We start from the raw sequence: 4428 nt of genomic DNA, 5'->3' as shown, positions 1-4428 counted from the left end.
ACCCTCTACTCTCTTGATTGGAAGAAGGAAAAACATAATATAATGTCTCGATACGGGAGAATACTATAACCTATGATACTAGGATAATGTACATAAATTCTGGAGTACGAACTTATCTTTCTATCTCGTTATCAAATGCATATAGTTACACGACGTGTTGAAATGAAGGAAGGATTTAGCCTTAACATACCTTATCACAATCTGTCCAATAACTACGCTTAACCCGTCTTGTCGCATTTCAAGTTACAATAGCAATAATAATGCTATTGTTAGGCTACGAAAGATGCAACTATTGTACAATGAATGACAAACTTGTTTTATAATAAAACGGACAGCATCTACCCTGTTTTCCTTGCTTACCAAAGTCCATAAACCAACAACAACCCATACAAACTTCACCTATATACTTTCAATACCACAACACAAATCAAGTTACACAACAATAAGTTCATAAACAACACCAGTGAAACTACTAGTTAACACGACGAACGGCAAGCTAAGATTGATTCCCTTTCGAACCCTTTAACCCCCAAATTCATTCATTCATTAACCTGAAAACTTATCCAGCATGAAATTAAGTACAATGGGATCTAGCCTGCTATCAATCTCCTAATTCACCCTCAAACAACCCAACAATCCAACAACAACAATAAGTACAACTTTCCAAAATTATGTTGTCCTTTATCTTCATATTCACAGTACCAACAGCAAGTTCGACATGTAGATAATATATTTATAGTAACAAAATCATCATAAAGTCATTTTCAAAGGTTTCCAACCATATAAAGTTCATGGAAACAATCTTTCCAAAGCAGTCCATTAGAATAAATAACATCTTAAACTATTACAAGTCTCCTTTTGTAGTATTTTGCTCAATAATGCAACCAACATACAAAGACAACTTCAGGAACGTGTAGTAGTTTGTTTTAATTACCCTAAACATTAGAAAAAACATGAAATTTTATCCAAAAACAACCACAACTATCCTCAATGACACCATAACAATATAGGTGTTGTATATCTTTTGGAATCTACTTTTGGTGTTCATGTTGCTGTGTAAAAACTTGTTGTTCGCCATGAAACTCCAATATATATGAACGAGGGACAGATTCTTGCCTTAATAACCACACTAAACCTGAGGTTGCTTCACTTTGATGAATCCCCCAAAATAACCAGAATATGAAGAACACTTATCTTGCAACCACCATGGGATTTCTAGCATTGGATTCATGTTTTTATCTTTGATTTTCACTCTAGAATCATGGAGACTACTTTGAGATTGTTTTGGGTGAGTATAGGGTATGGTTGGGTGGAAAAGTGAACCCAAATGAGCATTACCCCGAAAACGTGAATATCTCTCTACTCCGATGTTGTATCGCCGAAAGGTTTAATGTGTTAGTACCTAGACTCGTACACCTTCAATTTGACCTAATTTTCAGTACATTTATGAATGTAACTTGTGATGACCTTTTCCAACTTTTATTCCACAAATTGCTTAACTTCAAAACATAACATACGACTATCATACGACGAAAATAACTCTTAAAACTACCTCCTTATAATGTTAAGCAACCTAGTCTCACACCAAAAGTACATGTTATAACATTCCCATCTTGTCGACTTTCGACGAAACTTATTTTCTTCATTTCGGTTAGCTTCTTAGCCTTCTAACCCTCTTGGTACTTATTATTCATGATCTTAAATTTTTGTAACCTCCAGGGTAACATCATTAACTTACTTTATGTACTCTCAAGGATCATCTTACTTCTGACCTTACATCAATTGACTTAAGATGTACTCTTACGTACGAAAACATGAGGTGCAACAAAGTAGAAGTTCTACCCTAGTCTCAAAGCTCCCGATAGAAACCACACACAAGAATTAAACATGATCTACCACAACCAAATCTCCCACAAGCATGGAAACATAGAGAGGAGCACTCAAACAACCACGAGGCATAACCAGATATGAAGAAAAAATAGGACGACACATATGAATAAGTAGAGCTCGGATCAAATAAAACTGAGGCATCTCTATGGCAAACTGAGACAATACCTTTAATAACCATGTCCGATGAATCTTCCACCGGTCTTGTTGGGAATGCATAAAAATGGGGCTGAGCCCCACCACTCTGACAACTAGCTACCTGACCCCGTCTCTAGCTAGTTGAGCGGGCGGTGGAGAAACTAGTGCCGGAACCATGGAACGAGAACCCTGCTGAGGCGTACTACTTTGATGTCTGGGATACTTCTTCCTAATATGACCCGTACCTCCACACTCAATGCAGTCTCTCCTTGATAGAACTGCTAAGACTGTCCTTGACGCCAAGGATAACCATTGTGATAGCTCCGAGTCAGTATTGCACTGATAGGAGCTGAAGGTGCAGTGTAGGCTAGCTGCGCAGGACGAGACCCATTATAACCACCACTACCCGAGGCACCGTGTGCTACCTGAAGTGCTGACTAAATTGTCCTGTGAGGATGTACTCTACCAAACAAACCTCTGCCTCCAGGTGAGGTTCCACTAAAACCACCAAAATAATGAGTCTTATTCTCAGATACCTCCACCTATCCTAACCACAATTTATCTTGATCCATCTAGCAATCTCTACTGCCCGCTATAAAGAAATATCATCCCAGTCTCCTTGGCCATCTATAGCTTGATACCAAAAGCAAGACCATTAATAAATCTCCTCACTTTCTCCCTCTCAGGAAGAAGCAAGACAACTACATGGCGAGCTAAATCCACGAATCTGGTCTCATACTAGGTAACAATCATGCTACCCTATTGGATGTGCTCAAACTACCAGCGGTACTCCTCTCTCAAGGTAAAAGGAATGAACTTCTCTTAAAATAGATATGAAAACCGATCCCATATGACTAGCGGTGAACATATTAGTCTGCTCCGCTCATAATACTGCCACAATCTCTTGGGTGAACCGGTTATTTGATGTTTACCGTGAAAATGGTAACTAAAATTAAATTTGTTAAATGGGACTCTAAAAATATGTGATCTATTCCCGAGCTAGTTTGTTAAAGCAGATGATGCTAGTATTATGAAATTTAGCGATAGGGCGGTAGACAAAGAAAATAACGGGTGAACCAAAGGGTCTGCTACCCGGGCGTGAGCTCGGTCGGATGACTTCGAGGTCGACCTTGGGGTCAAGCTCGGGTTGTTGGGGGTATTCGGGCATAATCTAACAGCTAGAAATATAATCAAACGGAGCTATTTATAACCGAAATTGAGTTTGTACAATGAAGAACTATTTATAAAATGAAGAACACGTTCAAAGGAAAAGGATATCGAGGTATCCTCAGTATCAGTGATAACCAATGAGCTTTTGTAAGAAAAGAGAGAGAGAGAGATATATATATTATTTCACTTTGTAAAATTGTGGGAGCAACAACAGTTGTTTACAAGGAAGGATGAGTCCCCTTTGTATATGAGAGGAAACTTACTAACGAGTACATATATATCTGATATACAAAATACGAAGATGTGACGGCTTGACTTGATATCCCAGCAGAGGCTAGGGATAGGCCGGCCCTGTCAGATTCAACCGCGTGCCTCGGGGAACTCCTTTCTTTATCCCGATCTCAGCTTCGAATCAGGCCTTGATAGACCCCGACGGAAAGCACTGAGTTGTGGCTTTATATCCTCGGGGTCTCGAGATGTCTAACCGAGGTGGCGTCATATCCTCGGGATATCGAGGTACCTTCCCAAGATGGCGGGAAATCGAGCCCCCTGATTTTGCCGCATACAGATAGTATCCGCATATCTTTGAGGGTAGCGATAAGAAATGTTTTTGACACCCCGTTCCGCGGGTCCTTGAAATGACATTATGCTGTTGGCGTGGCCCTTAACACAGATATTGAGGCATTCCGTCTTTTTGCTGCTCTGGGTTTTCCAGAAATATCATGATTCCTTGCTTCTCGGGATCATATCGTTTGTTTACTAATTCATCCTCCATGAACGCATTAATTGCGCCTGTCGTTACATTTTTCGAGGGCAGTAATGGTGCCGTTGGTTACTTGGTATCCCCCCCTATATAAGGGGCTTCTCTTGATCAGTTTTTTATTCGAACTTCTTTCAAGATTCATCATAAACTGCTTTCCTACCATTTTTTAATTTTTTGCTATGCTTGAGGCCCACGGCCTCAGGACCTTACACCGTATTTGCCATGGCGCAACTTTCGATCCCTTCTCGGTTGGACGTAATTGTGCCGCCATGAGGTTGTCGTTGTTGTTGTTGTTACTGTGGTTGCTTTCGGTGCTGTTGTTGTTGTTGTTGTTGTTGTTGTTGTTGTTTTTTCTATCCCCACTGGCTCGTAGCGACAAAGTAGGGGGTCGATTTCCTCCGAACCGGGGAAAAATTCGAATTATGCACCGCTGCTCAAGAGGGGGCTCGGATTTATACACCGTTGCTCAC

Source organism: Nicotiana attenuata, unplaced genomic scaffold (genome assembly GCF_001879085.1).
Source record: "Nicotiana attenuata strain UT unplaced genomic scaffold, NIATTr2, whole genome shotgun sequence".
Taxonomy (NCBI): Eukaryota; Viridiplantae; Streptophyta; class Magnoliopsida; order Solanales; family Solanaceae; genus Nicotiana; species Nicotiana attenuata.
The sequence above is the reverse complement of the archived record's forward strand: the minus strand, read 5'-3'. Positions refer to the sequence as shown.